This window comes from Bufo gargarizans, chromosome 1, assembly GCF_014858855.1.
Source record: "Bufo gargarizans isolate SCDJY-AF-19 chromosome 1, ASM1485885v1, whole genome shotgun sequence".
Classification (NCBI taxonomy): Eukaryota; Metazoa; Chordata; class Amphibia; order Anura; family Bufonidae; genus Bufo; species Bufo gargarizans.
Window position 1 is genome coordinate 346,288,088 of NC_058080.1, and position 27,994 is coordinate 346,316,081.

The window sequence follows — 27,994 nt, forward strand, 5'->3', positions numbered from 1 at the left end:
TCATGAATAAGCCAAATAAATTCAACTGTGAATTAAAGGCAGCAACTTTAGCAGTGATAAGGATATGACAGGTTCCTTTAATGATGCCAACGTTATGTAAAATAAAAGCAGTCATTTCACAAAATACAGTTTATACAGTATCAGATTCCAGAGGTGTAAAAGGGTTAGTCAACCTGTTATGAGGTCCCACTGTATTTAGAACAAGGTACTTGAGGGCCTGTGCCTTGAGGGCACCAGGAAGGAGGGGGTTGGCACTTTACATAGACATTCATAATTTGACTGCTGGATAAATATTTGTGTAGGGAGTTGAGAGGGAGCAACTGTCATTGACACATTAGGATGTCAGAGTGGTCTGCTGCATGCCTGCAAAAACATTTCAGCAGCAGTATCATTAACTAGCACAGTGATGTCTGTGTGCTGATTATATCCATGACCCATGTCCTCTGCAGGACCCTGCTCACTGTATGGCCTCTTTCACACTATCGATAGGCATTGTGTCAGGGTCTGTTCAGGAAAACACTGGTGATTTTAGCTGCAACCTCAATCAGTTTTTCCCGCGACTGCGTTCAGATTGTGCGTTTTTTCCAACGCAGCGTGAAAAACACTTATGTAATCCAGATACAATTCAGATTCAAAAAAACTAATTGAACTTGCATGGAAAACCATAAGTTTTGCTCTGAACAGATCCTGTGTGTGTACATATGCATTTGTGTAAATCTGCATCAATTTTTCAAGGGAGTATAAATATATGTATCCTGTGTGCACGGTGGGCAACATGTTAATACCATATATTCAAACTATTGGCATATGTCCAGGAGACAAATCTTCTGATTGGGTGCCACATGCTTTCCCATTTCCTGCACTAATCTTCCCTGTAGACGTCCTGAAACTGGCTGTGCCAGAAAGTGAAAAGGAGTGCACCAACAGCTTGTAAATTGGCTTTGCTTTCCAAAGTCTCACGCATGCGCAGTGCCCTCTATTTTACTGTGCAATCCCATGTCCTAACATGGGATCACGCAGTAAAACAGAGGGAACCACACATGCACGAGACTTAGGAAAGCGAAGACGAATTGCGAGCTGTCACTCATAGGCGAGAGGGGACGTGGTTACCTTGGACTTCAAGCTGACATGCAAATTAGCGCGGACGGAGGATAAAAGATAGTTTTCTGACCTTATGCAGCATCAGAATGCAGGATGAAAAGTATGAATCGCAATGCGGGTTACCCTGAGGAACTGCTGGCGGGTTTACATGCATTTAGGAGGCGACAGGTTCCCTTTAACTCCTTAGGGACCGGGCTCATTTTTACCTTAAGGACCAGGCCATTTTTTGCAAATCTGACATGTCACTTTGACTTATCCAGGCCATTCGGAGATTGTTTTTTCATCACAGTGTACTTCATGACACTGGTAAAATGGAGTAAATAAAAAAATTCATTTTTATTTATAAAAAAAAATACTGAATTTACAAAAAAAATTAAATTACTTTACATTACCCATATGTCTACTTCATGTTTGGATAATTTTGTGAATGACATTTAATTTTTTGGGGATGTTACAAGGCTTAGAAGTTTAGAAACAAATCCTGAAATTTTTCAGAAATTTTCAAAACCCCACTTTTTAAACCCTTAAGGACATAGGATTGCGCATGGGCAATCGAATCCTCCTGGCATCGTTCGTGTGTAATCCTCTGCGCCTGCGCCCCGCCGTGGTTAGATCGCGCCTGCGTACACACCCTGCCTGCGTCCCCAAGCCTCTGCCTCATGCGCATGCGCCTGAAGCGCTGCTGCTATGAACAGTGTCTGGCGCATGAGGCAGAGGCTCGGGGACGCAGGCAGGGTGTGTACGCAGGCGCGATCTAACCACAGCGGGGCGCAGGCGCAGAAGATTACACACGAACGATGCCAGGAGGATTCGATTGCCCATGCGCAGGATCGAGACCTGGAGAGTGTTAGCCGCCGCCCAGCCACGTGAATATTGATGAGCTGGGCGGGGCTTCAGAACGGCAGTTGGGAGCGGCTGGCTGGGCGCATTTTCAGATGAAACGCCGCCCCTTGGGCAGATTGGAGACCGGACAAGCAGGTTATAAAACTTTATATTTCCGTATTTATAAGGTGGGCAGGGGGGGGATACTTACATGATTCTAATACACTTTATATGACCTGTACTGTGATATATATAACTCAATATGCTAATTGGGCCTGTCAGTGTCCCTTTAAGGTGAAAATGAGCCTGGTCCTTAAGGGGTTAAAGGACCAGTTCAGGTCTCAAGTCACTTTGTGAGGCTTACATAATGGAAACCACCCAAAAATGACCCCTTTATAGAAACTACACCCCTCAAGGTATTCAAAACTGATTTTACAAACGTTAACCCTTTAGTGGTTCCTCAAGAATTAATTGAAAATACAGATAACAATTCTAAATTTTAATTTTTTGGCAGAATTACCATTTTAATCACTTTTTTTTTCAGTTACAAAGCAAGGGTTAACAGCCAAACTCAATATTTATGGAATTGATTCTGTAGGTTACAGAAACACCACATATCTGGTCGTAAACTGCTGTACGGGCACACAGCAGGGCGCAAAAGGAAAGGAATGCCATACGGTTTTTGGAAGGCAGATTTTGCTGGACTGGTTTTTTTGACACTATGTCCCGTTTGAAGCCACCCTGATGCACCCCTAGAGTAGAAAAACAAAAAAGGTGACCCAATTTTAGAAACTACGGGATAGGGTGGAAGTTTTGTTGGTACTATTTTAGGTCACATGTTTTTTGGTTGCTCTATATTACACTTTTTGTGAGGCAAGGTAACAAGAAATAGCTGTTTTGGCACAGTTTCTTTTTAATGTTATTTACAACATTCATCTGACAGGTTAGATCATGTGGTATTTTTATAGAGCAGGTTGTCACGGACGCGGCGATACATAAATAAAAAAATTGTATAGATATTAGGTAAGTTTTACACAATGATTTCATTTAAAAAAATAAATAAAAAAAAATCATGTTTTAGTGTTTCCATAGTCTAAGACCCATAGTTTTTGCAGTTTTTGGGCGATTATCTTGGGTAGGGTATGATTTTTGCAGGATGAGATGACAGTTTGATTGTAACTATTTTGGGGTGCATATGACTTTTTGATCGCTTGCTATTACACTTTTTGTGATGTAAGGTGACAAAAAAAAGGTTTATTTAGCACATTTTTTATTTTTTACGGTGTTTACCTAAGGGGTTAGTTCATGTGACATTTTTAAAGAGCTGATCAATACGGACGCAGCGATACCTAATATGTATACATTTTTTTAAATTATGTTTTACACAATAACAGCTTTTTTAAAACAAAAAAAAATAAAAATAAATGATGTTTTAGTGTCCACATATTCTGAGCCATAGTTTTTATTTTATTTTGGGCGATTGTCTCAGGCAGGGGGCTCATTTTTTGCGGGATGAGGCGACTGTTAGATTTGTACTATTTTGGTGGGCGCACACTTTTATGATCTTTTGCTGTTGTACTTTTCGCTACGTAAGGTGACAAAAAACGTAATTAGACCTACCAGTAATTTTGTTTCCATTAATCCGCCATGATGGCTACCATAGAGATTTGACCTTTATCCTCTATAGGGGTAGGAACACAGAGTTTAAAAGGCCACCACCCACTCTCACCCTCAGTGTTTTACAAATTACCAAAGTGGGTGCAACCTAAGTGTCTATAAAATAAAGCTTATCTCAATAAGTATAGACCAAGTGATAAATAAATATATAATTTTATTTATTTATTTTTTGAGCGATCAAAGAACCGGAGTATTCCGTCATACTCAGATCTTAAATATGTACAGGGTGGGAATTATCGGCAAGTCCAATTACGGTTTTCCTTGTTATCCACCATGACGGCTACCATAGAGAACTACCAGATTATTTGGTGGGGGGGGGGGGGGGGGGGGGGTAATAGCAGCTTGCAGAATTTTTTGACCAAAAGGACAAGTTTGCCCCAGCTGAAACATTAACACAGTAGTGTTTTATGAACGTGTTTATACTTGATCAGGTAGCAGCTTTGCAGATGGTATCTAGGGAAACGCCAGCCTTCTCTGCCAAAGAGGATGCCATTGCCCTGGTGGAATGAGCTCTAAATGTTGGTCGGGCTAGACAGACCTACCATGGAGTAACAGCATGAGATAGTAAATTTAATCCAGCGCCCGATAGAGGCCTTGGAAACGTTTTTCCCTTTGTTCTGCCCTGCAAACTGAACTAGGAGGTTATCATCTTTCCTAAAATCTTTGGTGACTGTCAGATACAGGATAATGGCCTCTCTTACGTCCAGGAGATGGAATTGTGTCTCATCTGGGCTGGGAACATCTGTAGGGAAGGATGGCAGAATGATTTCCTGGTCTCTGTGGAAGTTTGACACCACCTTGGGAAGGAAACCCGGATCTAAATAAACTAAAGTACTATTCGGTCTAGAAATACCGAAAGGTAGGGTTCTCGGCAGGATAGGGCCTGGATTTCCCCTAAGCGTCTGTCCGATGTAATGGCAATCAAAAATGCCGCCTTGTACGACAGGTGTTTGATAGAGATGTCTGACAAAAGGGAATGGGGCCTTCGTCAGACCTCTCAATACTACATTTAAGTCCCATTGTGGTACCCTCAGGGTAAGGGACGGTCTTATTCTGGACGCTGCTCGTATGAACCTCCTAACCCACCTGTGGCTGGATAGGTGAGAGTCATAGAAAGCTCCCAATGCGGAAATTTGCACAAGGTACTTGGTTTAAGTCCCATGTCCAGGCCCCTTTGGAGAAAATCTAAAATTTGAATGCAAGGGAGAGATTAATTGGGAGAGGCATCCCCTAGCCAGGAGCAGTATTTCTTCCATATTTTAAGATAAATAGACGTGGTGACTTTCTTATGGCTAGATTTCTTAATAACGAGTATTAATAACTTTTCCTGAAAGGTCCTTTCTTTTCAACATTTCGCCCTCAGGATCCATGCCGATAGTCTGAATAGGCTGGGGTTCTGATGTATGATTGGACCTTGAGATAAAAGGTTCGCTTGGGATGGAATTTCCCATGGATCCTCCATGGCCAGCTCCTTTAGGATGGAGAACCAGCTTCTCTTGGGCCAATATGGGACTACCAGTATTACTGTTACGGGGTCCCTCAATATTTTTTGCAAGACTCTGGGAATTAGAGCCCAGGGAGGAAAAGCGTACGCTAGATCCCACGTCCGCTTGACGGAGATAGCGTCCATTGCCCAAGGATGGTCTCTGGGATTTAGGGAGTAGAATCGATCTACTTTTGCATTTTGTTTTGACGCAAAGAGGTCTACTTGGGGGGTTCCTCATTTCTTGCAGATCTTCAGAAAAATTTCCTGGCACAGAGACCACTCCCCGGGGTCTAGAGTCTTCCTGCTGAGGTGTCGGCTTCTATATTTTCTGAGCCTTTCAAATGGAAGGCTGTAATGGAAAGAACATTTTCTTCTGCCCACCGGAAGATTTGTTCTGCAAGCTTCTTTAGACCTGGAGATTTCGTGCCCCCCTGGTGTTTTAGGTAGGCTACCATTGTATTGTCTGCAAAAACTTTCAGATGTTTTTTTTTGAGTAGTAAGTTGTAATTCTTTGTAATTTGACAATCTGGTTTCTACTTCGTCTGACCATTTGCCTTGCCATTTTGAGTAGTCCACTTTCGCACCCAATCCCTGGCCGCTTGCGTCCGTTATAATTTGGACCTCTGGGACTGTCTCCCAGGTTACGCAATTTAATAGGTTCTTTCGTTCCTTCCTTCCACCAATTTAGATCTAGTTTTACATGGTGAGGAATTGAAAGTTTTCCGTCTAAGGAGGATTTCTCTCTGTCCCAATTCCGCAGTATCCAGGTTTGTGTTGTTCTGGAGTGTGCATGGGCCCAAGCTACGGTCGTAATGCATGATGTCATTGACCCCAGTATGCTCATTGCTTCTCTTAGGCTACTTTCACACCTGCGTTTAGGTGCGGATCTGTCTGGTATCTGCACAGACGGATCCACACCTATAATGCAAACGCTTAGATCCGTTCAGAACGGATCCGTTTGCATTACCATGATAGTGCAAACGGATCAGTTTTGACTTTACATTGAAAGTCAATGGGGGGCGGATCCGTTTGAAAATTGAGCCATACTGTGTCAACTTCAAACGGATCCGTCCCTATTGACTTACATTGTAAGTCTGGACGGATCCGTTTGCCTCCGCACGGCCAGACGGACACCCGAACGCTGCAAGCAGCGTTCAGGTGTCCGCCTGCTGAGCGGAGCGGAGGACAAACGGTGCCACACTGATGCATTCTGAGTGGATCCGCATCCACTCAGAATGCATTAGGGCTGAACGGATCCGTGCGGGGCCGCTTGCGAGAGCCTTCAAACGGAACTCACAAGCGGAGCCCCGAACGCAAGTGTGAAAGTAGCCTTATCGAGCAATTTTTCTGAGCCTGGTATTTTTGTATCCTTTCCCTGAAAGCATCTAGCTTTTCCAGTGAGAAGGATGACGACTGGGAACCTGAGTCTAGCAATACACCCAGAAATTGTATTTTTGTGTCTGGTATTAAACAAGATTTTTTTCGTGTTTATTAACCAGACCAGTTTTGACATCTCTTGCATGACATAGTCGGTCAGTCTGGATATTATCAGCGAAGACTCTCCTGCAATGAGGAAGTCGTCTAAATAAGGAAAACATTTTAGACCATTTAGTCTGAAGTATGCTATCATTTCTATTATAATTTTCGTAAAAGCCCTTGGGGCAGAAGAAATGCCAAAGGGCAACGCTGTGAATTGAAAATTATTTATTATGCCTTTCTGATCTGTTAGCGCAAACCTGAGGTAGGATTGCGATTTTTGATGTATGGGGACGTGATAGTATGCGTCCTTGAGGTCGATGGAAGTCATGTAAGCCCCTTTTTAGATTAGGGGAATTATGGACACAATAGACTCCATCTTGAATTTTTGGTAGGTTATGTGCTCGTTTAATTCCTTGAGATTTTTTATGGATCCGTTGGGTTTTTGGACCAGGAATAGTCTTGAGTAAAACTCCCTCCCCCTTTCTGGCTTGGGGACCTCTGTTATGATGCAGTCGGCCGGCGCATGCGCACTGTGATGCCCATTCCTTGTACGGCACCACAGTAATTAATGCGCATGCCGTACAAGGAATGCAATGTCAGCCGTCTGATGCGATGTCAGCCGTTTAACCCTTTCCATACTGCGGTCCGTACGGACCGCTGTATGGAAAAGGTTAACAGCGCAGGGAGCTCCCTCCCTCTCCGATCGGGGGGCTGCTGTGCCTTTGCAGCCCCCGATGGAGAGGGAGAGAGCCCCCAGACAGACCCCCGCCAGCTCCGTCCTCACCCTTCCCCGTCTGCAAAGTTGTGGCAGACGGAGAAGGTTCCCATGGCAACAGGATGCCTTCTCAGGCATCCTGCTGTCCATGGTGCTGAACAGATCTGTGCTGAAGGCATAGATCAAAGTAAGTAAAATACAGTGCAGTACCCTATATAGTGTACTGTATTTTACAGACATCAGACCCACTGGATCTTCAAGAACCAAGTCTGGGTAAAAAAAATAAAATAATTTTTTTTTTTTTAAAAAGCAGCAAAAAAAAAAAAAAAAAAAGTACATATTTTTTTTTAGCACCGATTTAAAAAAAAATAATAAAAAAAATCCCTACACGTTTGGTATCGCCGCATCCGTAACGACCTGATCTATAAAACGGTCATGTTACTTTACCCGAACGGCCACCTTACTTCCCCCAAAAAAATAATAAAAGTGATCAAAAAAGTCGCATGTACGCCAAAATTGTAACAATCAAACCGTCATCTCATCCCGCAAAAATCATACCCTACCCAAGATAATCGCCCAAAAACTGAAAAAAATATGGTTTTTAGACTATGGAAACACCAAAACATGATTTTTTTTGTTTCAAAAATGAAATCATTGTGTAAAACTTACATAAATTTTTTAAAAAAAGCATACATATTAGGTATCGCCGCGTCCGTATCGGCCGGCTCTATAAAAATATCACATGACCTAACCCCTCAGGTGACCACCGTAAAAAATTAAAATAAAAACGGTGTAAAAAAGCAATTTTTTGTCATCTTACGTCACAAAAAATGTAATAGCAAGCGATCAAAAAGTCATATGCACCCCAAAATAGTGCCAATCAAACCATTGTATCATCCCACAAAATATGAGACCCTACTTTAGATAATCGCCCAAAAACTGGAAAAACTATGGCTCTTAGACTATGGAGAGACAAACTTTTTTTGTTTTAAAAATGAAAATCATCGTGTAAAACTTACATAATTAAAAAAAAATTGTATACATATTAGGTATCGCCGCGTCCGTGACAACCTGTTCTATAAAATTACCGCATAATCTAACCTGTCCGATGAATGTTGCAAATAACAAATAAAAAAAAATAAAAAAAAAGAACTGTGCCAAAAAAGCTATTTCTTGTTACCTTGCCGCACAAAAAGTGTAATATAGAGCAACCAAAAATCATATGTACCCTAAACTAGTACCAACAAAACTGCCACCCTATCCCGTAGTTTCTAAAATGGGGTCACTTTTTATGATGAGTTTTGTTTGGCTGTTAACCCTTGCTTTGTAACTGGAAAAAAAAATATTAAAATGGAAAATCTGCCAAAAAAGTGAAATTTGGAAATTGTATCTCTATTTTCCATTAAATCTTGTGCAACACCTAAAGGGTTAACAAAGTTTGTAAAATCAGTTTTGAATACCTTGAGGGGTGTAGTTTCTTAGATGGGGTCATTTTTATAGAGTTTCTACTCTAGGGGTGCATCAGGGGGCTTCAAATGGGACATGGTGTAAATAAACCAGTCCAGCAAAATCTGCCTTCCAAAAACAAAACGGTGCACTTTTCACTCTACGCCCCGCTGTGTGGCCGTACAGTAGTTTACGGCCACATATGGGGTGTTTCTGTAAACGGCAGAGTCAGGGCAATAAAGATACAGTCTTGTTTGGCTATTAACCCTTGCTTTGTTAGTGGAATAAATGGGTTAAAATGGAAAATTAGGCAAAAAAAATGAAATTCTCAAATTTCATCCCCATTTACCAATAACTCTTGTGCAAGACATAAAGGGTTAACTAAGTTTGTAAAATCAGTTTTGAATACCTTGAGGGGTGTAGTTTATAGTATGGGGTCATTTTTGGGTGGTTTCTATTGTGTAAGCCTTGCAAAGTGACTTCAGTGACCTGTAGTGGTCCCTAAAAATTGGATTTCTGAAAAATTTCAAGATTTTCTTCTAAACTTCTAAGCCTTGTAACACCCCCAAAAAATAAAATATCATTCCCAAAATAATTCAAACATGAAGTAGACATATAGGGAATGTAAAGTCCTCACAATTTTTGGGGGTATTACTATGCATTACAGAAGTAGAGAAACTGAAACTTTGAAATTTGCTAATTTTTCCTATTTTTTGGCAAATTAGGAAAAAAAATTGTTGGACTTCATTTTACCAGTGTCATGAAGTACAATATGTGATGAAATAATCTCAGAACGGCCTGGATAAGTCAAAGCGTTTTAAAGTTATCAGCACTTAAAGGTGACAGTGGTCAGATTTGCAAAAAATTGCCTGGTCCTTAAGGTGAAATAGGGCTCCTAAGTTAACCCTAAGGGGTTAACGGACATGTGCCATTTAGGGTACGTGTGCAATATTTTCAGTTTTCCGGTCCGCAAACAGTGTGTCCGCATTTTGCAGATGAAGGACTTCCATTTGTGTTCCGTATGTCTTCCATTATTACGGTCCGCAAAAATCGGAAGAAAAAAAAAAAAAAAAAAAAAAAAAAAAAAAGAAGGAGAAAAATAAAATTAATTCATAGTTGTCAAGGAGATACGGAAACGGATCCACAAAAAACTGATCCATTGACTTGAATGGGGCTGCGGACAGATCTGTGCAGACAATAGTAGTACAAGCTTCATATTTTTTGCGGACTAGAAATGCGGAAACACGGATGCGGAATGAATGGATCCGCATCTATTCCTGCAAAATGTGGATGGGAAGCAGATAAAATTATACAGTCGTGTGAATGTAGCCTTACTGTGCAGCAGCCTCCTGTCACTATGACAGGGGCTGCTGCACACAAGTTCCGGCTCCTCCAATCGTCACACAGGGGAGCTTGAGCATTACTGAAATGTTTCAGGTATGTATCGTGCTCGGATGCCAGTAAGTTTTGACCACTGCATCTGAGAGATTAAATGTCCACAATCTGCATTACCGTCTGTCGCAGACATACAGTTGTGTTCAAATTTATTCAACCCCCAATGCTGTAAAAGGTTTTAGGGAATTTAGTGTACATTTGCAATTGTGTTCAGAATGAAATCTTACAAGGACCTTTTAAAGAACCAAATGCAACTAAAATGACATCAATTGTTTTTGTAATACAGTATTAAATGTTTTTTTTTTGTGATTTCTTCATTGACACAATTATTCAACCCCTTAAAGACTACCACTCTTAAGAACAGAGGTTCATTCAAGTGTTTTCGATTAGGTATTGAAAACACCTGTGGATCTCAAGGAGCAGCAATCAAGCATAATAAGCACCAATTAGGCAGATTTAACACCTTAAGGACCCGGCTCATTTTCACCTTAAGGACCAGGCCATTTTTTGCAAATCTGACCAGTGTCACTTTATGTGGTGATAACTTTAAAACGCTTTAACTTATCCAGGGCATTCTGAGATCGTTTTTTTCGGCACATATTGTACTTCATGACACTGGTAAAATGAAGTAAAAAAATAAATTTTTATTTATAAAAAAAATACCAAATTTACCAAAAATGTGTAAAAAAGAGCAAATTTCCAAGTTTCTATTTCTCTACTTCTATAATACATAGTAATACCTCCAAACATTTATTACTTTACATTCCCCATATGTCTACTTCATGTTTGCATCATTTTGGGAATGATATTTTATATTTTGGGGATGTTACAAGGCTTAGAAGTTTGGAAGCAAATCTTGAAATTGTTCTGAACTTTTCAAAAACCCAATTTTTTAGGGACCAGTTAAGGTCTGAAGTCACTTTGTGAGGCTTATATAATAGAAACCACCCAAAAATGACACCGTTCTAGAAACTACACCCCTCTAACGGAAAATACAGATACAATTCTCAAAATTTCACTTTTTTGGCATATTTTCCATTTTAATAATTTTTTTCCAGTTACAAAGCAAGGGTTAACAGCCAAACAAGACTTATTATTTATGGCTCCGATTCTGTAGTTTACATATGTGGTCGTAAACCGCTGTACGGGCACACGCCAGGGCGCACAAGGAAAGGAATGCCATACGGTTTTTGGAAGGCAGATTTTGCTAGACAGTTTTTTTGGACACCATGTCCCATTTGAAGCCCTCCTGATGCACCCCTAGAGTAGAAACTCCAAAAAAGTGACCCCATTTTAGAAACTACGGCATAGGGTGGAAGTTTTGTTGGTACTAGTTTAGGGTACATATGATTTTTGGTTGCTCTATATTAAACTTTTTGTGAGGCAGGGTAACAAGAAATAGCTTTTTTGGCACCATTATATTTTTTTTGTTATTTACAACATTCATCTGACAGGTTAGATCATGTGGTATTTTTATAGAGCAGGTTGTCACGGACGCGGCGATACCCAATATCTATACAATTTTTTTATTTATGTAAGTTTTACACAATGATTTCATTTTTGAAACAAAAAAATATGTTTTAGTGTCTCCAGCCATAATTTTTTGGCGATTATCTAAAGTAGGGTCTCATTTTTTGTGGGATGAGATGACGGTTTTATTGGCACTATTTTGGGGTGCATATGACTTTTTGATCGTTTGCTATTACACTTTTTGTGACATAAGATGGAAAAAATTGCTTTTTTTACGGTGTTCATCTGAGGGGTTAGGTCATGTGATATTTTTATATAGAGCCGGTCGATACAGACGCAGCGATACCTAATATGTATACTTTTTTTATTTATGTAAGTTTTACACAATGATTTCATTTTTGAGGGTGCGCCTGGGAGTTCTATGGGGGAAGGGGGGGTCACAGGACCCCCCTTGGCATTGACCCTGGGTGCCTGGCTGTGTGTAACAGCCGGCACTCAGCGCTGTCACCATGTCTGCAGACATGGTGACAGTTTAATGCCAGGACGAGTATACTCGTCCAAGGTCCTGAAGGTGTTAAAAGGACTGTGATACTCAGCTCCTTCTAGACATTTACTGGTGTGTTTACAAACATGGTGAAGTCAAGAGAATGGTCCAGGAAGACAAGATTAGAGGTGATTTCTTTTCACAAGAAGGGCAATGGCTATAAGAAGATTGCAAAGATGTTAAACATACCAAGAGACACCCATAGGAAGCATAATTCGCAAATTCAAGGCAAAGGGCACTGTTGAAACGCTACCTGGTCGTGGCAGAAAGAAGATGCTGACTTCGACTGCTGTGCGCTACCTGAAGCGCAAAGTGGAGAAAAGTCCCCGTGTGACTGCTGAGGAACTGAAAAAAGATTTGGCAGATGTGGGTACTGAAGTTTCAGCTCAGACAATAAGGCACACACTGCGTAATAAAGGCCTCCATGCCAGAACTCCCAGGCGCACCCTCTTGCTGTCTCCAAAGAATAAGAAGAGTCGACTGCAGTATGCCAAAAGTCATGTGGACAAACCACAAAAGTTTTGGGATAGTGTTCTGTGGACTGATGAAACAAAATTAGAACCGTTTGGGCCCATGGATCAACGCTATGTTTGGAGGAGGAAGAACAAGGCCTATGAAGAAAAGAACACCTTGCCTACTGTGAAGCATGGCGGGGGGGTCAATCATGCTTTGGGGCTGTTTTGCTTCTACAGGTACAGGGAAGCTTCAGCATGTGCAAGGTACCATGAATTCTCTTCAGTACTAGGAGATATTGGATGAAAATGTGATGCAGTCCGTCATAAACCTGAGGCTTGGGAGACGTTGGACCTTTCAACAGGACAATGATCCCAAGCAGACCTCCAAGTCCACTAGAGCATGGTTGCAGATTAAAGGCTGGAACATTTTGAAGTGGCCATCGCAGTCACCAGACTTAAATCCGATTGAGAACCTCTGGTGGGACTTAAAGAAAGCAGTTGCAGCGCTCAAGCCTAAGATGAATGAACTGGAGGCTTTTGCCCATGAAGAATGGGCGAAGATACCCGTAGATCGCTGCAAGAGACTTGTGTCAAGCTATGCTTCATTTTTTTTTATGGGAGGTAATGCGACCCAAATAAATGTAAACTGGCCATTTAGACTTTATTTTTTTCCATTTCGCAGTTTGCCGTATGGGATAAACATTTTTATTTTAACCCCTTCGCTACTAGCATCGTGCATCCAATGCCAGTTCTAAATGTAAGACAACTTCCTAGCCGTCTTACATTTAGCCCATTTTCTATGCCTAAAACAAGCGTCAGGAAGTTGTACAGTAAATGAGACCAGCCTACCCACAATGTTAGACCTGTTATGAGAGGGGAGAAGTCGCAGATTAGTTAATTGCGCTGTCATCTGCGCCTGAAATACATCCAATATAGGCGTGTTTCAATAAAATAAATGACCCCCATTCTCTTTAAAGGGGTTTTCCCATCTCAGACAATGGGGGCATATCGCTGGGACTCGCACCTACAATGAGAACAGAGCGGGAAGAAGAACGGAGGACGCACTGCGCATGCGCAGCCGCTCTCTATTCATTTCTATGGGGCCAATGAAAATAGCCAAGCAATTCCCATTCACTTCTATGGGAGCAGCGCTTAGTGGTGGACAGACTCCGGGAAATCCAGGGTCATCCAGCCACAGCGTTCCCCGCTTCATTCTCGTCGTAGGTGCGGATCTCAGCGGTGGGACCCGCACCTATCAGACAATGGGGGCATATCCTAGCAATATTCCCCCATTGTCTGAGATGGGAATACCCCTTTAAGTTAGAAAAAGCAGAGATATAAATGTATGAATTACAATTTTTATTGAATCTTTTTCCATAACACTTTACATCAATCTGCTCAGCTCCTCCTGTTCTATAACCCACTGCCTGCGGAACATACTGCATTTTGTGGTGATAGGTCCCCATAGCATCTGAACTGAACACTGACCCATTCATTTTAAAAGGGTATATACATGAGTATTGCTCTTCAATGACAACCTTGCCTTAAGGAAAAATCCCAGCATGTTCTATCTTCATCCGTATTTCATGCAGGAGCAGTCCATTCAAGACGGGTATCACTGATAAAAGATGCTGAGGGAGATTGTAAAGCAGAACTGGCTTAGTTGCCCATAGCAACTAATGAGATTCCAACTTTAATTTTTCACAGTTCCTTTGGAAAATGAAAGGTGAAATCTAATTGGTTGCTATGGGCAACTAAGCCAGTTCTACTTTACACCAGTCTGATAAGTCTCCCTCGCTGTGTTTTTTTCTTCACATGCATAAAAATAATGCACCAAACAGCCGCATGGGGGGGAAAAAAACAACACTAAGGCCTCTTTCACAAGGGCATCGCGGGTGAGGGCCGGATGCGATGCGGGTGCTTTCAGGGAAAACCGTGCGAGTAGGCACGCAATTTCAGTCAGTTTTTACTGCGATTACATTCCCGTTGTTCATTTTTTTCTGTGCAATGCGTTTTGCATGCCCGTGAGAAAAAACTGAATGTGGTACACAGACCAGAACCCGGACTTCTTCACTGAAGTTTGGTGTTCTGTAGATTTTATTATTTTTCATTATAACATGGTTATAATGGAAAATAGCATTCTTTAATACAGAATGCAAAGTCCAATGTCAATTGAGGGTTAAAAAACAAAAAAAAAAAAAACATTACTTACCTCATCCACTTGATCACGCAGCCGGGATTCTCTTTGTTCTTCTTGACGGATCTGCAAAAGGACCTAGATAAGTGGCAGATGAGGTTTAACAATGGCAAATGTAAAGTTATGCACACGGGAAGGAATAATGCAAGTCACCCGTACATACTAAATGGTAAAAGACTTGGTAACACCGACATGGAAAACGATCTAGGAATTTTAATAAACAGTAAACTAAGCTGCAAAAACCAGTGTCAGGCAGCTGCTGCCAAGGCCAATAAGATGATGGGTTGCATCAAAAGGGTCATAGCCCGTGATGAGAACATAGTCCTACCACTTTACAAATCATTAGTCAGACCACACATGGAGTACCGTGTATAGTTCTGGGGCCAGTAAACAAGGTAGACATAGCAGAGCTGGAGAGGGCCCAGAGGAGGGCAACTAAAGTAATAACTGGAATGGGGAAACTACAGTACCCTGAAAGATTATCAAAATTGGCTTCTACCTCACTGAGGAAGGGGTGTATTCCCTGAAACGCATTTGGGCTTGTGAGGACAGTGAGTAAATTTCCCCCAAATTACAAGTGACCGAGAAGAAATACCGTCGGTCGGGGTGATCTGCACAGCGAATCTCCTATTGAGGTGGTGCTTACTAGGATTTAACAAGTACGTCAACCTCTGCTTCAGCCGTGGAGTCACGTTCAGACTCCATACCACGTGGGACGCCGCGTTGAGCTGTGTTCGGCTGTCTTCAACTTATTGCATTGAATCCAGGCAGAGGGTAAGAGACGCTTTGATACAGTTGTTACAAACACACGAAAAGATACTCCCTCTAGGATTGGAAGCAATTTTGCCCTCCTATACTGAAAGCTGCAGTTGGAGAGTGTGTTATACCTGCCATTTGATGCTGCAGACGCTGCTATTTGGAGCTGTATTAAGGTGGATCTGCACCTGCTGGGACTGATCCTATTGTGGAGAGTGTGCACATCTATGAACTTTTCAACCTCTATCACTATCCAGTGTTTCTCTAGGACCCTGATCTTTGGACTTGAGTTTATATATAGATTTTATGATTTGTTATTTTATGTCATTTTATATGGATGTCTTTTATACTGTGTGATGCTATGTCTATATTAGATTAAATACTAATCTTTACTACAGTCTTCCGTTCCCTTATATGGAGTGCCCCTCTATTTCTATTTTCTAATTTTGTCTACCGTGCGGTTTGGGTGGACCGAGAGGTGAGCACCCACATCCATTAGGTTTATAGGTTGAGCCGCTGGTCTGTAATACTAGGTTTTTTTTTTGCCTTCCTCTGGATCAACTTGCAGGATGACAGGCCGAACTGGATGGACAAATGTCTTTTTTCGGCCTTATATACTATGTTACTATGTTACCTTCGCTGACCTCATCGCACTCACCACGTGGTGAGCGCGATTACGTCAAAAGATATCTTCATTCAGCAGGACCTGCGCTGACGTCACCACGCTTACCACGTGGTGAGCGCGATTACGTCAAAAGGTACTTTTGCAGGACCTGAAAGAAGACAATGCTGGCTGCGAGATCAAGTGGATGAGGATATTTTTTTTATTTTTAAACCCCTTAAGGCACATTTTAGTAAGCAGTCTGTATTAAGAATGCTATTATTTTCCCTTATAACCATGTTATACAGGAAAACAATACTGTGAATAGACTTTAATTGGGTCCGGGGTTGCTCATCCCTATCATCTTCTAGCAACCATGCGTAAAAAAAAAAAAAAGATTTTTTAAAACGCACCACATCCGCACTTGCTTGGGGATGCTTGCGTTTTTCATGCAGACCAATTAATTTCTATGGGGCCTGCGTTGCGTGAAAAAAGCTGAATATAGAACCTGCTGCGATTTTCACACAACACACAAGTGCTGAGTGACAAACATCGCTCATGTGTACAGCCCTATCTAAATGAATGGGTCAGGATTCAGTGTGGGTGCAATGCGTTCACGTCAAGCATTGCACCCGCACGGAAAACTCGCCCATGTGAAGGGGCCTAAGGCCCCTGTCACACAAACGATACGGGTTGTGTCAGGGTCTGTTTAGTAAATAACTAATGGTTCTGCCTGCAAGTTCAATCTGTTTTGTCTGCGATTGCGTTCAGTGGTTCATTATTTTCCACGTGGGTGCAATCAATTTGGATGCGTTTTTCAAAAAAAAAAACAAAAAAAAACACACACCTCAAGAATAACCATCTACATCTCCTAGCAACCATCAGTTAAAAACGCTTTGCATCTGAATGCAATGCGTTTTTCAAGGAAGCCCCATTCACTTCCATGGGACCAGAGCCAAGCGGAAAACGCAGATTATAGAACATGCTGCGGTTTTCACATAACACAGAGATCAGGATTCAGTGCGGGTGCTATGCTATACTTCACATATTGCACCCATACGGGAAACTCGCCGGTGTGCAAGGCAAACTAAGGTAGAAAAGTTGTTCATTTGTTCCCCGGTAGAATCCAGGCGAGTGATCCTCCTCTGAGGATTAAAAGCAGACACTGATATATGGCAATAGTCAAATGCAAGGACCTGTACTGAAAACTATTAAGTAGTTTAGTAATAGCACATCACTTATGATGTGGCAACTACAGATGTCAATGCACAGGACATTCCTAAAAAAAAAATCCTCATCTAAAAATCTATGCGAGGTAAGGTTGCCACCCTATTTAGGGTCCAGTCACACGTCCGTAGTGTATTGCGGGTCCGCAATACACCCGGCCGGCACACCCATAGAACTGCCTATTCTTCTCCGCTATTGCGGTCAAGAATAGGACATGTTCTACTTTTTTCCAGAGCCACGGACCAGAAGATTGGGGATGCGCTCCGGAAATGCGGATAGAAAATTGTGTGCTGTCCGCATCCATTCCTGCCCCATAGAAAATGAATGGATCCGACTCCACACCCGTTTCGGATAAGTGCGGACACATTCTATGGACGTCTGAATGGAGCCTTAAGCTGAGACTCCTTGAAGGAGTCCTCCGTCTCATCTGGTCAGGAGAGGTTAGAAACAAGCAGCAAATATTTGCACTGAATTCATGAATATTACTAGCCTAAAGGCATCCTTCACTTTGAAGCTCATGGTATGAGGCTGTCGTAAACTGAAAAACTAAGGGATTCTCCATATTTTTTTATTAGACAGGTAGCATGAGGCATCGTAAAACAAAATGTCCTGCTGCCCCAGTAGAGATGACTTCTGTGCATGATGTCACCAGTGATAGACTCCAGCATCACTTTAATAATGGCAAGCCTGCCTATCTGAATAGACCCTTATGAACACGAAGGTTGTGTAACAAATTGATCTGATGGAATTTTTGTTAACCCCTTCGTGACTACCCATACGTGTTTTTACAGCGGTCACCAAGGGGCCTTGGGCTGGAGCGCCGCCTTTTTACGCCGGCACTTCAGCCCAAGTTAGAGCTTAAATCAAACTAGAGCTACCGGACAAGCGGTCTCTGATCACGTGATGGCCATGATACAATGTATCACAGTGATCACCAAAAATGCTGCCGGCAGTAAACTTTTTTCCCTCCTCTCATGTAAAATCTGTATCCCAATCCTCACCCCCCCCCCCCCCCCCTCCTGCCCTCAAGAAACATGGCCACCGCCCCTGCAAAGTTTCTCTCTCCTCTGGACCCCTTATTTCCCTCCTTATGGATTTATTCTTAAAATGATATACCCCTGATAAAAAGCTATCCGTCGATGAATCCCTTTTTAGTTTTAAAGGCTGCCTTTCCTTCCATCAGTTTATTCCCTCCAAGCCTGCCAGATATGGGGTAGAATTATATAAGGTTTGCGAGAGCACAACTGGCTACACCTGCGGTCTGTCTGTATATGAGGGCAGAGACTCCCAACTCAACCCCCCAGGCTGCCCCGAAAATATTGTGTGGGATCTATTGGCGCCATTACTACACAAAGGGTACCACGTGTACACGGATCATTTTTATAGCAGCATACCCCTTTTTAAATCCCTCCATGCTGCAGACACAGGGGCTGGTGTCCAAGCATTTGTAGAGAAGAACATCCTTCGCCCTTGCAAGTGACCAGCTGGTGTAGCAAAAAAGGGGCCTGGTATAAAAAGGTAGCAATCTACCTCATTCAGATTGCTACCTATAATAGTTTTGGTTTTATTTAAAAAGGCCCAAGGAACCCTCAACTTCCTTGAGTTTCAGGAGAAGGTGGTTGAGAGTCTCCTGTCTGAGTCCCCCGCACCTGGGCAAGCCTTTGAATCTGAGGATGTTCGAAGGCTTTCAGAATGTCACTTCCCTCACCGCGTCCCTGCCACTGCCAGCAAGACATCCTCAGAAACGATGCCGGGTGTGTAGCAAACACGGAAGGAGGAGAGACTGCCCAGTTGCCTATCACAACCAGGCCTCTGCAATTACCCCTGTTTTGAGACGTACCATACGATTGCTAATTATTAATTTTATTTAATACCAAAAAGGGTGGGTGGGGGGTCTTTTCAGGAAGTCAATTTAGGGCTCTTTCACACCTGCGTTATAGTCTTCCGGCATAGAGTTCCGTCGTCGGGGCTCTATGCCGGAAGAATACTGATCAGGATTATCCTAATGCATTCTGAATGGACAGTCCGTCCTTCAGGATGCATCAGGATGTCTTCCGTTCCGGAACTAAACGTTTTTTGGCCGCAGCAAATAGCGCAGCATGCTGCGCTTTTTGCTCCGGCCAAAAATCCGGAACACTTGCCGCAAGGCCGGATCCGGAATGAATGCCCATTGAAAGGCATTGATCCGGATCCGGCCTTAAGCTAAACGTCGTTTCGGCGCATTGCCGGATGCGACGTTTAGCTTTTTCTCAATGGTTACCATGGCTGCCGGGACGCTAAAGTCCTGGCAGCCATGGTAAACTGTAGTGGGGAGCGGGGAGCAGTATACTTACCGTCCGTTCGGCTCCCGGGGCGCTCCAGAGTGACGTCAGGGCGCCCCAGGCGCATGGATGACGTGATCGCATGGATCACATGATCCATGCGCATGGGGCGCTCTGACGTCATTCTGGAGCGCCCCGGGAGCCGCACGGATGGTAAGTATACTGCTCCCCCGCTCCCCGCTCCTACTATGGCAACCAGGACTTTAATAGCGTCCTGGGTGCCATAGTAACACTGAAAGCATTTTGAAGACGGATCCGTCTTCAAATGCTTTCAGTACACTTGCGTTTTTCCGGATCCGGCGTGTAATTCCGGCAAGTGGAGTACACGCCGGATCCGGACAACGCAAGTGTGAAAGAGGCCTTATTCTCATTTTCTGTTTAGTTTGGGGGCTTTCCAGGGAGGGAAGAGATCCTTTTGGGATGGGTTGTGGAACTAATTTATTTTCAGACATTGGAACAAATTTTAGCTTTTCTAATTTATTTTCTTAATTTTCCCAATTAAATTTTTTATGACTATGTCCTGCCACACAAAGCTGTTAATTCCATTCACATTACTGTATCATGATATTGGCATAATATATTTTTTTATTTGGAGAATCTCTAATGATTGAATTGTTCCTCACCAGTACACTAAGGCCCCTTTCACACAGGCGAGTTTTCCGTGTGGGCGCGATGCGCGAGTTTAAGGCATTGCACCCGCACTGAATAAGGACCCATTCATTTATATGGGGCTGTTCACATGAGCGGTGATTTTCACACATCACTTGTGCGTTGCGTGAAAATCGCAGCAAGCTCTATTTTGTGCGTTTTTCACGCAACGCAGGCCCCATAGAAGTGAATAGGGCTGCGTAAAAATCGCAAGCATTCACAAGCAAGTTGCTAGGAGACTATCTGGAGGGGGACCCGATCTTTATTATTTTCCTTTATAACATGGTTATAAGGGAAAATAATAGCATTCTGAATACAGAATGCATAGTACAATAGGGCTGGAGGGGTTAAAAAAAAATATTTAACTCACCTTAATCCACTTGCTCGCGCAGCCCGGCTTCTCTTCTGTCTTCTTCTTTGCTGTGTACAGAAAAAGGACCCGTAGTGACATCACTCCAGTCATCACATGAACCAACTCCATGGTAAAAGATCATGTGATGGACCATGTGATGACCGGAGTGACGCCACCACAGGTCCTTTTCCTGTACACAGCAAAGAAGAGAAGCCGGGCTGCGCGAGGAAGTGGATTAACGCGAGTTAAATTATTATTTTTTTATTTTATTTATTTTTTAACCCCTCCAGCGCTATTGTACTATGCATTCTGTATTCAGAATGCTATTATTTTCCCTTATAACCATGTTATAAGGGAAAATAATACAATCTACAGAACAATGATCCCAAGCCCAAACTTCTGTGAAGAAGTTCAAGTTTGGGTACCAAACATGCCGATTTTTCTCCAGCGCGTGCAAAACGCATTACAATGTTTTGCACTCGCGCGGAAAAATCATGCATGTTCCCGCAACACACCCGCACCTTTTCCCGCAACGCCCGTGTGAAAAAGGCCTAAGGGCTTGTACACTAAGGGATGTCTAGAAATCCTGACATCATTTTGGGAATTAGTGATCCATTACTGTTCCTACAGACGGCTCTAGACCTGTCCTTTTATATATTCTGTAGGTGACTGGTTGATTGTGTGCATAGCGGTTTCCACCTTGCCGGGCAGGGGCCAGTTACGGTGCACCGTGTCACTTAGCATGCTTGTCATTCATATAGGGATTGATGGGGCTAAAGAGACGTTGTGCGACCAGTCACTGTCCTTGAATGCCAGCTTGTCATTACAGCCCTGTGTTCTTGTATCTTGTGAACAAACTGGAATTTGCAACATAGTTGGAGACCATTTGCTCAATTTTCTTGGACTTGTTGCCTTTGACTACATTTCAGGTTTTTTTTTTCAGTTTGGCAAGACATAGGCTACTTTCACACGAGCGTTCAGAGCGGATCCGTCTGAGACGGATCCGCTCATATAATGCAGACGGTGGCTCCGTTCAGAACGGATCCGTCTGCATTATATTGTTAAAATATTTCTAAGTGTGAAAATAGCCTCAGACGGATCCGTCCAGACTTTCAATGTAAAGTCAATGGGGGACGGATCTGTTTGAAGATTGAGCCATAGTGTGTCATCTTCAAACGGATCCGTCCCCATTGACTTACATTGTAAGTCTGGACGGATCCGCACGGCCAGGCGGACACCCGAACGCTGCAAGCAGCGTTCAAGTGTCCTCCTGCTGAGCGGAGCGGAGGCTGAACGCTGCCAGACTGATGCATTCTGAGCGGATTCGCGTCCACTCAGAATGCATTAGTGCTGGACGGAAGCGTTCGGGGCCGCTCGTGAGCTCCTTCAAACGGAGCTCACAAGCGGACAGCCGAACGCTAGTGTGAAAGTAGCCATAGTCATATATACAGGCAAATGCCTTTTTAGAAATAGGTGCACAGCTTCACTTCTTATCTGTACGCGCCACAAAGATAAGAATGTGGCGGATTTCTAAGGGTACTTTCATACTAGCGTTTTTTCTTTTCCGGCATAGAGTTCCGTCCTAGGGGCTCTATACCGGGAAAATAACTGGTCAGTTTTATCCTAATGCATTCTGAATGGAGAGAAATCCGTTCAGGATGTCTTCAGTCTTTTTGACCGATCAGGACAGAGAGAAAACCGCAGTATGCTACGATTTTATCTCTGGCCAAAAACACTGAACACTTGCCTGAATTCCATAGGACTGTATTAGTGCCGCATTCAAAATACCGGATCAGTCCTACCGGTCTGCGCATGCCCAGACCAAAAAAAAAGTGAAAAAAATTAATGCCGGATCAGTTTTTCCCGGATGAGACCGGAAAGACGGATCCAGCATTTCTATGCATTTTTAAGACGGATCAGGATCCTGAGGAGTCTTACAAATGCCATCAGTTGGCATACGTTTTGACGGATCCGGCAGGCAGTGCCGGCGACGGCACTGCTTGCCGGATCACTCTGCCACAAGTGTTAAAGTACCCTTAGCCAGTAACAGGGTTAACCATCTAAATATATTTTTTCTCCAATTTTCTGTGAAAATTTGTATTAAAAATTTGACTAAAACCATATTTACTCATTATTTCATCTTATAATAATTTTGCACTCAACATGCTCACTACACAACTAGATGCATGCTTAAGGAATCTAGTTTTTAAAATGGGTTAATTTATAAGGGTTTTCTATCATTTTGCAGCTCAACGCTATTACATGTGCACAAAGGGGCCTAAATAATTTTCAGTTTATTATCTGAAAGGCCCGAGGTGCTCCTTTATGTTTGGGCCCTGCTGTATGTCAAGACATAAGATTAGGGCCACAATTTTTCGGAAGACAAGAGAAATGAGGTCATACATTTTGGGGTGTACTTCGGTATTTCCATGTGCTCTGAAAAAAAAATAAAAATAAATCTCTGTCTTTAAATTGACACGAGTAAAAAATGTAAAATATTTTTTTTCCGCCTGCTTAGAATTTCTTTTAAAAAAAAACTAGGGGGTCTAAAAGCTCACTACACCACTAGATGAATACCTTAGGGCACGGGTGTCAAACACAAGGCCCGCGGGCCGAATCCGGCACGCCAGACCTCGTCATGTGGCCCGCGTAGCCGCCGCCAGCCTTCACCTTTTATTATCACTTCCTGTAGACGGCCCCCGCTCCTGTATCGGGTGTATCGCATAAGGAGCGCTGTGTATTACCGGTACTTACAACTACAAGCGCTCGCCGAGAGGAGGGAGGAGGCAGGCTGGGAGGATGGCCGCTGGCAGTGTGAGTCATACGTCACGCGCCTGCGCCGCCCACTTTATGAATGAAGCAGGCGGCGTGGGCGCATGACGTATGACTCACGCTGCCAGCGCCTGTCCTCCCGGCCTGCCTCCTGCCTCCTCCCGGCGAGCGCTTGTAGTTGTAAGTACCGGCAAGTATGGCTCCTTATGCGATTATATACATACGGTAACCATTAACTATTAGAGATACGATTATACAGTGAGCGGGGCCCGTGTAGTAGAATAGTCACTGCATGGGCCCCGCTGTCATTATAAAAGCAGATGCCGGCCCCTAGCCCGTGTATTGAGGGTCATTCACTACAGGGACACTTATGGAGGGGATCTGTGGATGACACATAGCATAAGATGCTATATATGTGTCACCCACAGATCCCCCATAACAGTGCGTCACCCACAGATCCCCCATAACAGTGCGTCACCCACAGATCCCCCATAACAGTGCGTCACCCACCAAAACAGTAATAATTGAATGCAGTGACAATACTTTATGATAATAAAGAGTGGACACATAGTCCTACAGATACAACCGGCCCTTTGAGGGTGACCAAACTGCTGATGCGGTTAGTTTTCTAAATGGGGGTTTCTATAATTTTGGCAGCTCAACGGGGACTGAAACATTTTCAATGTATTATCTGAAAGCCACAGGTGCTCCTTTATGTTTGGGCCCTGCCGCTTGTCAAGATATAAGATTAGGGCCACAATAGGGGCGATCCATTTTGGGGTGTACTTTTTCATTTTCATGTATTTTTTTATTTTTTTTACAAAGTCTTTAAATTGACACTTCTGTATCTGTAAAAAAAAATTAAAATAAAATAAAGTTTTCACCTTCTTAGCATTCATTTCTTTAAAAAACTAGGTGGTCAAAAAACTCATTACACCCATAGATGAATACGTTAGGGGCTCTAGTTTTCAAAATGGGCTCACTTTTGGGGGGGGGTTCTATTATTCTGACACTTATAAGCCTCTGCAAACTTGGCTTGTTGCAGGAAAAAAATATGTACTTCAAAAATTTGAAAATTAATGATAAAATGGTAAGTAAAAGTTTTTTGTAAGTGCAGCCAAAATAAAGTAAAGATGTGGAAATTTCTGCTAAAAATATTGAATAGTATTTACCTTATGTATGTGAAATATTGTAGTTGAAAATATGGCAATTTTTACAAATCTTCATAGTTTTTTTATAAAGATACGCATATTTTAAAAATCAGTAAAATTTTACCACATAAAAGTAAAGTACAATATGTGACAAGAAATCAATGTCAGAATTACTTTGATGTGCAAAACCTTTACAAAGTTATTCTCTGCTAAAGTGACATATCAGATTTTCAAAATCTGGCTTGGTCATGAAGACCCAAATAGGCTTGGTCACTAAGGGGTCAAGGTTACTTTCACATCTGCTTTTCACTTTTCTTGTATTGAGATCCAGCAGAGGATCTCAATACAAGAGAAAACGTTTCCGTTTTATCGCCATTCATGGTCAATGGGGACAAAACTGAACTGAAGGGAATGGAATCCACTAAAATGCATCGTTTGGTTGCGTTCCCAGACTGGAGAGCAAACCTCAACATGCTGTAGTTTGCTTTCCGTCCTGGGAAAACGGATCCGGCACCCATTGACAGTGGTTTTAATGCCGATCAGTCATGGCAATGTTCTAGATAATACAACCGGATGCGTTCATAACGGATGCAGACGGTTGTATTATCAGTAACGGGAGCGCTTTTGATAACCCTGCCAGATCCAGTAAAAACGCTAGTGTGAAAGTAGCCTAAGAACCTCTTCACATTTCGATATGTCCAAAAGATAAAGAGGTTTTTATAAATGAGGATCCCAGTGTCCCATGAATCAATATTTGACTCCTACAAAGAGGTACTTGGCTACAATATGACAAAGGCTGGAATACCCTGAACAACCGATAATAAGTACAACCCCAATTCCGAAAAAGTTGGGACACTGTGTAAAATGTGAATGAAGACAGAATGCAATGATCATAGACCTCTATTTTATGAATATATGGACCTACATCCATCCAGGCACCATCTGATAACCACTGACAATAATGGGAACCAGCCGGCTTCCAGGATATATGCTATTGAGAACCTAGCGCCACAAACAGCAATGGTGGGTTTCCAGGAAATGGTGTGTCACCCTGCACAGCGAGGTGCCCACTGCACCCAATCCCTGTGCTCAGCTGTAGACAGGACAGGAATCGGTTGCAGCAGTCAGCTCCTGTGGCAGGAGTGCTGGACCAGCGCCACAGAGAACGGTGCTTTAGAAGGGGGCGAGTATAACATGTTTTTTATTAGAAGCAACTATAGGGGTTGCATCAGATTTTCAGTTATCTCAGACAACCCATTTCATATTTCCACAGACTTCCATACAACAACTGGTGCTCCTGTTTTTTCCCCTAAAAAAATTTGTATAAAATAAATGCGAGAGATGACAGAAAAGAAACAAAAAACAGACACACACACATATAGCCAAAAACTCCAATAAAAATGGTGTGCGACACCAGCCCTTCAAGAACATCTGTCATCAGAATCAACCCTACAAGGCATAATTACTGGTTTAATAGGGGTAATACTAATGACATATGCTCTATAAAGGGCTTATCCAATACTATACAATTGCCCCCCCCCCCCCCCATATGCCAGGCTGGATTGGATAACCCCTTGAAGGGCTAATACACACAGCCCAGTTTTTTTTGTCCGCATCTGATCCGAATTTTTTCCGGGTCGGATGTGGGCCCATTCATCTCAATGGGCTGCAAAAGAGGCATAAAGCACAATGTGTGCATTCCACATCCGCAAGTCTGATTTGCGGAACGCAAAAAACGGATACAGTCATGTGCAGGAGCCCTAATAAGCAAAACTATAAATAAGTAAATGTTTTGCTACCATGGACTATTTTTACAGTAACATTATCCTACCCGCAGAGTATTTGACATGAACACCCCAATAACAAGCACGTAAAGCAGAGCGACCACAGGGTTATTATCCGCTCATATGCGGATGTGACTGGAGCTAGGGGTGTCATTGACCCTATCACATTATTTTAACGATCCTTGTAATCCTAAACCATGATGACGGGTGCTATGAGTTGGATGGGCAGATTTTCCGCCCCCTTTTTTACAATTAGGGTATGGTCATACAGACGACTTTTTTATGGGGATTCCAAAGTGGATCCTGCGACAAAATCTTTGTGAAATCCACCCAGAAGCTGATCTGGCGGCACTAATATTTTCGGTTTCGGACATGGATAAAAAGACAGGAAGTAAAATCTGCCTGCGGCCATGCCATGAAAAACTACCAACCCACAGCAGAAATTTGAGGGGCGGCTTCGGAGCTCTTCCATGGATGCCTTGGCTCCCTCATCTGAACATAGCCAGTGCCGATAGCTGAATATGAACAGACACTAGTAAACGAATCTTATAAACAGAAGTGTGAACGCCGCCTTAGCACAATCCGCTACAGGTGATGCTGTGGCTATAGACTGGGTCAATAAATGCTGCATGGACTATTGTAAAGTCCCAATAGATTACTGGGAGTGAGGGATTCCATAGGACAGAACCGGATCCATATCACAGCTGTCATAGCCTCCTTTAAAGGGCCAGGATATGCAGACAACTACCCCTCCCCCACACGCATAGTTCTGCTGATTTATCATTAGTATTGATGAACAAGTAATGCCAGGCCCTGCAAGCCCTTAAACATGGCAGCTGAGCAGCCACTACCAGGTCTATCCCCACCAATGAGGTCCTGATCGGTGTCAGGACGAGGCTTCCCACCTGCAGCCATACCTGACAACAGAGAACAATAGCCATCCAGCAATAGAACAAGAACCAACACCGCGCTGGACCGCGGGCGAGCTACGGCCAAGTTCCTATAGGAAGCCACTTTCTACCATTATGGCAGCATATAGAGACACAAGGACGGCACTGGGAGGCCTCTCGGCCCCAGCTCGGGCGTACAAGGACAGTCCTGCACAATGGCAGCGTCCGTTCTCTGTACGTCACGCTACGTCACTGCTCGTGCGCTGGTAAACATACGGTATTTTCAGCTTCTCCCGAGCTGGCGCCTCATCCACTAAATTCGATTCCCTGATCTCCCGTTCCAAGTCTCGTACTTCCGCCGTCCACCATCTCTCAGAGCCTAGACAGGCCGCATCTGTCCAGTCCCCGCCCGCCGGCTCTGCTGATTGGCTCCGCTAGGCGAATGGCCGCTTAGCTTTGAGCTCCGATTGGCTGTAATGGAAAATTGGTGCCGCCCGCCCTTCCAGTGAACGAAAGCTGGATGTTATTATCTCCTCACATACATTATCGGCTCATATGCGGTTGGTTCGGTTGCGGATGTGACTGGAGCTAAGGGTGTCATGGTGGCGGAGGTGCTCGTTGCTTCAAGTAGTAGTGACCTACTGGAGAGTGTCTACAGCGAGTCTGACCAGGAAGTAGAACGCTGCAAAGTAGTGGTAGCGGCAG

General features: G+C 43.1%; 1 protein-coding gene across 2 annotated transcripts in view; it reads right to left on the reverse strand.

The window, feature by feature from the left end:
- Positions 1 to 27,715, reverse strand: part of KDM4B (lysine demethylase 4B) — a 157,073-nt gene extending 129,358 nt beyond the window's left edge. The window contains exon 1 of one of the 2 annotated variants that reach the window (XM_044306685.1): positions 27,566 to 27,715. The gene's annotated coding sequence lies outside the window, so the exon portion shown is untranslated. Of the gene's footprint in view, positions 1 to 27,316; positions 27,539 to 27,565 lie in introns of those variants that run through there. The other variant, XM_044306692.1, reaches the window with a different exon arrangement.
- Between the last annotated feature and the right edge of the window lie 279 nt (positions 27,716 to 27,994).